The following is a 12,010-nucleotide window of genomic DNA, read 5'->3' as shown; positions in this document are numbered from 1 at the left end:
TGATTAACTTTAGAAGAGTGACATTATAAATCCTTCTAGGAGCACAGGTGTCATACTAAAAAAACCATAATTAATTTTGCCATCTTATTTCTTTTTATGGATTTGGAGATGAAACCCAGGGCACTGAGCATGCTAGTAAAGTACTGAGCCACAGCAATATATCTCCAGTCACTGTTGTTTTTTTTTTGGGGGGGGGTGTTGTTTTGTTTTTTGTTTTTTGTGGGTCTGGGGATGGAACCCAGGAACATGCGACCTCTGAGCTACAACTCCTGCCCTAATTTTTATTCTTTATTTTGAAACAGGATCTCACTCAGTGGCAAAGAGCCTAAGTAGCTGAGGCTGTCCACAAACTGCGATTCTCTGGTCTCAGCCTCCCAAATCCTGGAATTACAAGCATGTGCCACCATGCCCAGATTTCAGTCACTTTTTAAATACATTTTTTAAAAAGTTTATGTTAAATTTTATTTTCAAATTTGTAAACTTTATCTTTGGAATCATCTTCTAAGAGTGAGATTATATTTTCATGTGGTGTAATTTATTGGCCATTATATTGTATTGATGCATGTACATCAATAATTTAATTCTTCATTTCCTTTAAAGATTCTTTATAATTCCTTTTCAGGGTGTCATATTCTTTGTTTATTTGTTTATTTCTTTGAGGCTTTCTCTAAATTCTTTTCAGAAATTCTGTTATCAAGTTCTGTTATTTTGGTGGTGTGGGAATTCACTGCTTCCTTTCTATTCCTCCTTCTCTTAATTTCAGGTTTTCTTTTAATTTAAATTCTGTTGTTGCATTGTAATCATTCATCTTAATGGAGTACAAAATGATAGAGGCATACATGCACACTTCTGGTTTTTTATGTTTGTATCTTTTTTGGTTTTGATAATTTTTTCTCACTCTGTACATGTCAGATGGTAAGTACAAGAACAAGTAGTATTGTATTTAATAGTAAAGTTTGAGTGAGGAGAAAGGTGATGAAGTAATACAACAATAGGGTAAAGTAGCAGATATGATCAAATAAAATGAGAATTTGTGCTTAGTAAGGTCGAAATTAGAGTTAGTCAATATATAATAGGAGTCTAGTAGCTATTGTAGAGTATTTAGTATAATGATATAATGTAGATTTAATGCAAGTAAAAAAAAAAGAAAAAGGGATGGAAAGAAGAGATTCAATAAGTAAAAGGGGAAAAAAAAAGACCTGTAAAAGGTATAGGGAAAAGGACAATAAAGCACACCCCCCCCCAAAAAAAGCAAGAAACAAAACAAAAAACCAACAAAATAATATAACCCTACAATAATATAGACTTTGCAGTCCTCTTGTGTGTGTGTGTGTGTGTGTGTGTGTGTGTGTGTGTGTGTGTGGATTCTTCCAGCCATTTACGCTTTAAATTTTATAATAAATTCTTGAGCAAGTTTCAAGCATTCTAATTTGCTCCATAACCCTGCTTTTTGGGTTTTCTTCAGTAGCTGTGATCCTGGCCTGGTGTCTTTCTTTGTGCAAGCACCAAGTACTACCAGTGCCTTTCCCACTGCTAGCCTGGGTCTCTGAGCTCTCAAAAACTATCTTGCTCTCTGAATCTCTTGTCTATGCAGGTGGCCAGTATCACTGGGGCTGGATTTGGTGTTAAGCACAGATCTCCATGCTTTCCACCAATCCTGAGCCCATGTCTTTCCCTGCCTGAGCAGGCAGTGGATGCCACTGTGACCAGACCCAGTAAATATGTAGAAGTCCATGTTCTCCACAGTTAAGGCTATATTTGTTTGACATTTGCCTGGTGACCACAATTGGGTAGTCTTGGTAGTCTACAGAGGCTCTACTAGGACTTTTAGTCCTGGGGACTATAGGACTTTTGGCCTGGTTGGCCATGGGGACTCTCTTCTAATCCCTTTATCTGTTGTGTCATATAGAAGATTTAATCCCTACCTTCACCAGGTGAATCACAAAGTCTCAGACCTTGTGAGTTTATTGCTTGCTGTGCTAGGCCCTGCTGCCACACTGGAGAGTGTCCCATGGGGACAGCTGGTTCTTTTACCGTGTTGTTGAGCACCACTCTGGACCTTTGTAGGACTCTGTGAGCTCAGCCACTGCTTCCACATGTCATAGCCAGGGACCGGGCAGAAGGAACCGACTGCTTACAATTTGGTGAGCTGGACTTACTTCAAGTATTTGGCTTTTTTTGCTGAGGGCTTCTGGAGGCTTTAGTGCTGGCAGAAGGAACTGACTACTTACAGTTCTGGTGAACTGGACTTACTTCAAGTCTTTGGCTTTTTGCTGAGCATCTCTGGAGGCTTTAGTGCTGGCAGTTCCAGAATGGTGAGGCAAGATGGCACTGGCTTGGCTCCTACAATCACCTACAATCATAGGAGTTAAACAATTGCATTAGCTATTGTTGTCTAATGAATTATAACCTTTTTCTTTTTTTCTTTTTATAGTACTGAGACTTGAATCCAGGGGCATTCTACCTCTGAGCTACACCCTTGGATATATATATATATATATATATATATATATATATATATATATATATATATATTTTTTTTTTTTTTTTTTAATTCTTTAATTTGAAGTAGGGTTTCACTAAATTGCAGAGGACCTCACAAAACCTGAGACCTTGTGTTCTTTTCTTTTCCTTTCTTTATTTTTTTTTAAAGGCACATTTATTCTAGTGGCATAATAAGTAGAAAAGAAAAAAAAATAATATGTGAAACTAAACAAACAGGAAAACCAGGATGGGTTTTGTGGAAAAAATTAAAGTAAATAAGAATCTGAGATCTGTACCAACTATTTGAGCTGTAGTCTAACTAAGTTCTGTAAGGTAGAGCCATTCATAGTTGTACCATGACACCCTGAGGCTTCAGAAAACACTGTTTAAGAAAGTACTTGAATGCTCTCAAAAATCTTGCCCTGATGTTCAGTTCAAGTGTGTGCTATGTAGAAGGATACAAGATAAAAAATACCATGTGACCAAGCAAAATTCAATGCATATCACAGACTTTGATAAATTATGAAAAATTATATATGTTGATATACATACATATATATGTATAATATATACACATATATGTATATTATATGTGTATATTATATATGTATATTATGTATGTATATCAATATATAATTTTATCATCTGAGAAACATTTTGAAAGAAGAATTTACTTGTGTTCACATTCCATGCATTTTCAAGCAGATTAAAGCTCTGGTTTTGTGTCTTAGTGCTCATGTCTTACAAAGCTCCATTCTTTTGACAAATCCAAGCATTCCTCTGGCTGGAATAGAAGTATACCAGAATTTTGTCTATTTATCCTCTTGACTGCATATCTGACCTTGTGCACAAGTGTTACTTCTTATTGCCAATGGAAAATGTTACTTCTTATTGCTATTGGAAAAGAAAACTATTTGGAGATTTTATTGAGATCTTATGTCTTCCATTGCAAAAATCCTTGGGTGTCACAAAGGCTACCTGAATTCTTTTTCCAATGGCCCTCTTCTTCCTGTTTGACCCTTTTCCTTCTTCAAACGCCCTAAGTGGACTGAAAGGCTCTAGAAGCAGCAGAACATTTATTACCCTTGTGGTTTTGCAGCACCCTCCTTGAGCAAAGAAGGAAACACAACAAAACTCTAAACAAACCAACAATTCCAACATCAGAAACTCTAAACAAACAGGTGGGAAAACCAGTATCCTCCTCTATGACCGAGGCTCACTTTTTATGGCAGATCTCATTCTTGAGGAAACTCCTGATGACCAGAACCAAGCAAACCACAACCAGCGGCATGTACCCCACCATGCATGCCTGGGAAGGTGGTGGTGGCCTGCAGCACCTGGGGGAACTGACGTAGGCCCTCCTCATCGTAGTGTACCTGGTCATAGATGCTGAGGAAGGAGAAGATATGGAAGAGCTGGTGGCTGTGGCTGATGTGTTAAAGAGTACTGGCTAACTGTGCTTGGGGATCTTTCACGCTGAAAAGGCCACCGACACCATCAGCCAGATGTAGCAGTATTGAAGTGCAGGAAGAGGTTGGGGGTTTCACTTCCCAGGTCGAAGAGCTAGCCACCCAGTAGGATGGAACAGGCCATGCTGATCAGCATGACTAAGATGAAGGTGTGCAAGGCAAACAGTTAGACATATCGGTCCATATGTCTCTTGCAGCAGGCCACCTTACAGTTCATGTGCCAGCCTAGGCCCTGCTGCAGTACCGGGCCATGACCTTGACATAGAGCAAACTCAAGTCAGGTAGCAGGTAAAAGTAGTAAGCCATGGTGTCACCAAAGCCATAGTAGTTGATGGATTGATGGATGCATAGGCCAGGTAGAAGAAGGCGGTGGGAAGGCGCAGCTCATGGTCAAACTCAACAGCACCCCCAATGCATATCACTCAGGTATAGTGTCACTGGGGGTGGAAGGGCACATCACAGCAGCCCAGGAAAAATAGGTGGCAGAAGTTGCTCAGGAACAGCAGCAGCAGGATGCAGAGCATCCAGAATTTGAGTCTGGTTGGGACTGGTAGGCTTCAGCACTGAGGCCAGGCACTCCTGAACCTTGTGCAGCACACACCGGTAGCCCAACAGGATGAAGCACTCATGAAGTCTTCGGGACAGCATCCTAATGCAGCAATGTCTTGGTCACTGATGGCGGTGAGACTGTTTCTGGGGGCAAAAAAACAAAGGCCCTAGAAAAATTCTGGTAGTTTCTGCACGTGGTGGTTCACATGCTTGTAATCTCAGCATTCGGGAAGTGGAGACTGGAGGATCTTGGTTCAGGGACAGCCTCAGCTACTTAGCCAGGCCCTTCACAACTCAGTGAGTCCCTGTTTCAAAAAATAACAAAGGCCAAAAACTAGGACCAGGGGTGTAACTCGGAGGTAGAATGCTCCTGGATTCCATCCCCAAAACTGCAAAATAAATAAATAAATAAATAATAAAAAATAAATCTGTTAGTGATAGACTTCATTTTACTCCATATTTACTAGAAAAGAAATATATGTGTATGTGAAAAAACTTTATCTTCACAAAGTATAATTTTGCTATCTTTTCTGAAATTTTAATAACTTCATATGTTTTAATGCCTACTTAAATCTGAAAATTTCCTTTTCTTTGTTATTTGTGTTGCTTTGTAATGGTAATAAATAGTGAATAAAAGATTGTCTTAAATTGGAAATCCTATGAAGAAATCTTGTTTTTTCTTTTAGGTTTTAAATATTTAGTATAAAAGCTAACCCAGCTAATTCAAAGTATAAATTAAAAATTTTAGTAAAAGTTTGAACTAGTTTTTAAGTTAAATGCAATACAACCTTTTGAACTATAAGTAATTGATGCACCCTTGCTCTAAAATTACCAAATTTTGTAATTTTATTTTTTTAGGTTGCAAGTAAAAGACACACTCAGTTTCTTTTACCTGAAGAACTTTCACTTTGCAATCACTGAGGGAGATAATAAATTAAAGGGATCCCTCTCCCCAGCACAAATTTTAGACATCTTAGATAATGTACTCCTATTTAATATACTTCATTAGTTATCTGCTATAATTGTGACTTAGTTTATTCATGGGTCAGCTTTTCTTTTCTATGATTCAACTAATGATGTCTTCTCAAATTTATATTTTACCCTACAATGTCTGATTGCTATGCAGTTTACCCACAATCTTTAATTTGTTATCAAACCTTTTTTCTCTAACATGTGACTGTTTAAATCTTTAGCTATATTCCATTAAAATTATTCAAAATTTTCTTTCTTCAAGTATCCTATTCAAAGGCAGTTGGAACACTCCTTTAATCTCAGTATTTGAACAGTTGATACAGGAAAAATAGGTTTGAAGCCATCCTGAATAACTTAGCAAGACTTTATTACAAAAAAATAAGAGAAGGTATAGGTCAGAGGTAGAGTGACCTTGGATTTAATACCCAGCACCACCACCAAAATTTTAAAAAGTCATCCTTAAGATATGTACCTTTGCCGGGTGTGATAGCGCAGGCTTGTAATCCCCGCACTTGGGAAGCAGAGACAGGAGGATCACGCAGGTTCGAAGCCAGCCGCACTGGCTTAAGAGACCCTGTTTCCAAATAAAAAATATATATAAAAGAGGTCTGTGAGTGTAGCCCCGAGGTAGAAGGGCTTCCAGAAACCCCAATACCACAAAAAAAAAAATATGTACGTTTGACTTCTGTTCAAAGAAGTGAAATATATATAATCATAACTCTAGAATATAGTAGCCTAAAATTTAATTTTGGCTTTATAAATTTTACCTCTTTAACCTTCTGCCTTCTATACTGTGTACTATTATATAAATTATCATTTACTGTAAAATATAAACTTGTACAGTTCACAAGATTTCAAAAGTATTTTGGAAGTAAAATTTATTTTCACATTTATGTTAAAAACTGTAAAACCACATAGAAAAGACACATATGCATAAAAGAAATATTTGTCACATTTCTTTAACTTCACAAAACATTTTTAATAAATTGGGTGGTAAGTATTTACTCCAAAAAAATAAAACTGTGATGTCAGCTCAAGCTTAAACAATGTATCTCTGCCTTCAAAACTTGGAGAGAATGATGACCTTTACTTGTATTGAATTGGTTTTGCTGTGACAGTTTACAAATGTGGTGACAATATTTCAAAGCTCTATTACAAAGGTATGAAAACATTTGAGAGGACAAAGTGTGTGGTTTTCTTCCTAGGTGTTTATTTTAATGATTGGTACCTTCCAAGGAGAGTAAGGATACCCAAGGTGAAAATAAGTTAATATCAGAGGTTCACTCCTTTTTCTGCCATTAAAATATGGAAGCCATGCCCTCCAGGATACACCTACAATTATGCAAATTCAACCCTGTGTTACAGTTACATTATTCTAGATTTGATTTCATATGTAGTTTCAAATGTGTAGGAGGTCTGGACAAGACCTAACCTAAGGCATCCTCATGTCTGTCAAATCAATAGAATCTCTTCAGTCAGTCAGTCTATTAGAGAAAATAATGAACAGGTCTTTAGACAACCTTCATATAGACTATGTAAGAAAGATGCTGTTCATGACAGCAATTTTGAAGGAAAGGAATCCCCTTGATCACATCTTATCTCCAAGTCTTTTCTAATCCTTGATTTTGCCTGTCTGAGCTTTCAGCTATGTCCTAATTGAGTCAGCTCATGGCAATTACATGTCCCACCAGCTCCTGTGTATATACAAGCATCTCACACTATCTCAGTCTTAATTATATTTTCTATATTTTTTATTGTCTGACCCCAGGCTTATCTGTCTTCTTAGCTTCTTAGGGTAAGGAAGGAGGCTTTCAAAAGAATGTTGGTCTTTTAAACAACAACAACAACAACAACAGCAGCAGCAGCAACAACAACAACAACAACAACAACAATAACTACAACAACATAGCCGTGTTGTATAGAAATCTCTCCACTAGAGCACTTTATTGCTTCTTTGCATAATGTTAGCAAAAAAGGCCAAGCTAGCTAAACGCAAATGGATATTTCAGGAAGTGCCTTTTACCTTTCCCTCTCCTATTATTCTAACTCAGTTCTGTTTTAGCTCTCATCTTTTCAGAAGGCTGGGTACACAGATTACTATTATACTATTATATTACTTTATTATATTATAGTATATAATATAAATTATATTAATATGTTACTATTATAGACCATACACTATTTATTTCATACTCTAGATTTTACCCAAAGATAAAATTGTTATCCAAATTAGCCAACAGCGTCTCCAATTACATAAGGACTTACTGGGATTTAGAATATCTATCATGCCACTTTCAGTTTACCTGCTTCAGTACAACTGTCTACTAGACAATTTAGTACTTAAAATTAAGAGCCATACAGTATTTACAAGTGATTCTTCAGGGTAATTGGGCCTGGTAGGGCAATTCTTCTGCTTCAAGTGATATTTAATGAGGTTGGAGTTATCTGGAAGCTCAACTGTGCTGGAATACTCAGGATGACTTCTGTTAATGTCTGGCAGATGATACTAGTCATTGGCTTGGAACTGAACTTGGGCTACTGACTAAAACTCTCTGTGTTTTCCCAGTGGCCTTTCTTTGTAATTTTAGCTAATTATTTTTATGTAAAGGTGGGTTCCAAGAATACAAAAGTGGAAGCTGATGCTTTCACAAGTTCTTGCCCCAGAGGTTAGACTGCATCACTTTTGACAGATTCTGTTAATCAAAGTATATAACAGGGCAAGAACATATTAAATAGAGTGGAAAATGTACCTACTACCTCTTGATAGGAAAAATAGTGAATAATTTGTTTTTATATTTAATTCTTAAGCCTACTTAATAAATTAAAAAAAACAGTTCTAAAGGCATCAATTCTCTTTATACCACACCTAAATCTTATCTTTTAGTCAATACTCTGTAATATGTTAGTATTTTAATCCTCTTTTGAGAAACTTGAACTTATCATTCAGTGTATTTGTATTCAGACTTAGGGGTAATAAGACATGTTTGTTTAATCTTCAAACATATTATCCAATCAAAAATATTATAATTAAAGTCAGAATTGTAGTTTTGAGACAAAGAAGATGACACTGCTAAAATTAAATCAGAAGGGATATAGGTATTTTGGGACTTTCTAAAACTGGTGGTTTCTTAACATAATGAAAAGTTGTCTGTGATGAAATTCCACTGACAACTAGGCATAACAATTTGGGATGTTCTTACTAATTTCACACTCAATAGGAAATTGTGTAAGCAAAAAGATTCAACATGTTTCCCATCTGTCCTTCGGAAACATTCAGGGAAGCTCTACTTTATAAAGTCCAAGTCATTGTAAGAACAGAAGTGGAAAAAAGATGATAATTTTTTTAAAAACAATAATTGAGATAATTTCTGATTCTGGTCTATTGAATCAATAAATGATTGTATTTATTTCATTGAATGTAATCTAATTTTGAGGAAGATAGAAAATTATGATTACCATGAATGTTCTAAAAGTCATGTCTTGAATATGGGTGCGATTATTAATATTGCACAGTTAATATTGAGTTCCCTTTTGCTGCTACTATCCCCAGAAATTATACTATTCCCTTTCTACATTTATGAGTACATACAAACTCAGGCTAATATAATCAAGACAGATCTGATAAAAACATTTTTTAAGATTTATCTTTCTTAAAACACTCCAATTAATTATTTAGGTCCTTATTTATTCTATATTTTCACAAATTTTTGTAAGCGATCTTAGTGTATAACTTTTTCAGATTGACTTCTTTCACTTCATGTAATTCTCTGAAGAATCATCATGTATGAATTGACAGTTTTTTATTATTGCTAAGTTAGATTTCATCTTTTAGATGTATCACATTTTATTTATTCATATTCTTGTTGAAAATTGTTATTAGAGAAGATTCTAGTTTAGGGATTTCATGAATAAAGTGGATATGGATATTGTTATATAACTGTTTGTGTTAACATAAACGTTCATATTCCTGGGCTAAGCACCCAATAATTCAATTGTTATGTTTTATGGCAGTTGCCTACTTACCTATTTAAGGTTAACTGCTAGTAGGCATAGTGGCCCAAGCCTATAATCCCAGGATTTGGAAAACTAATAGAGAAGTATCATAGAATGGAGGTCAGCCTCAGAAACTTAGAGAAATCCTGTTTCAAAAACAAAAGTAATAGTGCCGGGTGCAGTGGAGCAAGCTTGTAATCCCCAAGCTTGGGAGGCAGAGACAGGAAGATGGCGCTGGTTTGAAGCCAGCCTCGCCGGCTTAAGAGACCCTGTTTCCAATTGAAAATATAAAAATAGGTCTGGGAGTATAGCCTGGAGGTAGAAGGGCTTCCAGAAACCCCAGTACCACCAAAAAAAAAAAAAAAAGGTAGTAGAAAGAAATGGGATCCTATCAGAATGTTCCTGGGTTCAATCCCCAGTACCCCCCAAAAAAAAAAAATTAATAAAAACAATTCACTGCTAAGAGATTGCCTACAATTGTTTTCTGAATTAGATTACTTTTCAAAAATTAGATGTAGCAACTGAGTTTTTTGATAAAATAATCCCTGACTTTATAGATAAAATTAGTAAGAAGTCTTAAAGAAATTATCAACTTATTCAAAATTTTGTCCTTTTATTAAATTCTACAATAAAATATTTTGCTAAGAAAGCTTAAATAATTATACCATGAAAAAGCAAGATCAAATTTGCTTTTTCAAGTTCAATAAACTTTATTAATACTTTCTTTTAATGACTTGCATTAAAAAGAAACAAATAATTATTCTTTTAATTGTCAGGTTGACCTTGAGCAATGAAAAGAGGTGACATGATTTTGAAAAAAAGGTAATTGTTTATTAAATGATTTATTAAAATTATATCAGTTAATTAAAAATAAATAATGATACATTTTAATTTTATATAATTATATGTATAATATATATTTTTGCAGCTAAAGGTCTCATTAAGAATCTTAAAAATGAAAGGTTAAATATGAAAGCATTATACGTGTTCAGTGAAATACAATCAAGGAATCAGGATTAATATGAAATAATTATCAACTTGACTTTCTTTATAAAAATGTGTTACTAATTTTCTCTATATACTTTTCAGTCTATCATAAATAATCAATGTAGTAACATTTATTTGAATTTAAAATTGGGACTTATAAATAAACAATAGTCTAATAATAGAGAGATATTATCCTTATAAAAAGTTTTAAAAGCAATATTTGCAAGGAATATGATATAAAACCATGTATTTGAGACAATATCATGTGTTTTATGTAATACTTGGTCTTAAAATAAAATATCAAAAAACACTAAAATAATAGAACACACAATGATTGTCCTGAATTTGAAAAATTTTTATAAATACAAACAATAAATACATGTATTTTTAAAATTATATTACATTTTTTGAATTTGCTGGTATTTTCTTTGTGTCCCAGGATGTGGTCTATTTTGGAGAAGGTTCCATGGGCTGCTGAGAAGAATGTGTATTCTGTAGTTCCTGGTTGAAATAATCTGAAAATGTCTATTAGGTCCATTTGGTTTATGGTTTCCTTTAGTTCTAAAGCGTCTTTACTCATCTTTTGCCTTGAAGATTGATCCAGTGGTGTGAGAGGCGTATTAAAGTCTCCCAGAATTATTGAATTTGGGTCTATTTGGGATCTTATGTCCAGAAGGGTTTGTTTTGCAAATGTGGTTGCACCCACATTTGGGGCATAAATATTTACTATCATTATATCTTCTTGGTGTATTGTTCCTTTTAATAAAAGGAAGTGCCCTGATTTGTCTCTTTTGATGTGTTTTAGTTTAAAGTCTGTTTTGTTGGATATCAGGGTTGCTACCCCTGCTCTTTTTTGGTCACCGTTGGCATGGTATATCTTTTTCTATCCTTTCACTTTCAGCCTGTGAATGTCTTTGGCTGTGAGGTGCGTTTCTTGCAGACAGCATATATTTCATTATGTTTCCTAATCCACATTGCCAGTCTATGTATTTTGATTGATCTATAGGGTCAATGCAATTCCTATTAAAATACCAGTGACATTCTTCAGAGACCTAGAAAAATCAATCATGAACTTCATATGGAGAAAGAAAAGAACTAGAATAGCCAAAGCAATTCTCAAAAATAAGAAACATGCAGGAGGCATTACAATCCCAGACTTCAAACTATACTATAGAGCAATAGTAGTAAAAACAGCATGGTACTGGCACAATAACAGATATACTGACCAGTGGATTAGAAAAGAAGACACAGAAACAAACCCACACATCTTTAGTCAATTAATCTTTGACAAAGGGGCCAAACACATATGCTGGAGAAAAGACAGCCTTTTCAACAAGTAGTGCTGGGAGAACTGGCTAACCATTTGTAAAAAGATGAATCTAAACCCCTATATCTCACCAAACACAAGAATCAACTCGAGATGGATCAAAGACTTAGAAATTAGACCTGAGACTGTTAAGTTAGTAGAGGAGAGCATAGGTTCAAAACTACAACATATTGGCACAGGCAGTAACTTTCTCAACAAAACCCCCAAAGCTCAGGAAATTAAAGCAAGA

The sequence above is a fragment of the Muscardinus avellanarius genome, assembly GCF_963383645.1.
Source record: "Muscardinus avellanarius genome assembly, chromosome: 2".
NCBI classification, from domain to species: Eukaryota; Metazoa; Chordata; class Mammalia; order Rodentia; family Gliridae; genus Muscardinus; species Muscardinus avellanarius.
Note: the sequence above shows the minus strand (reverse complement) of the source record.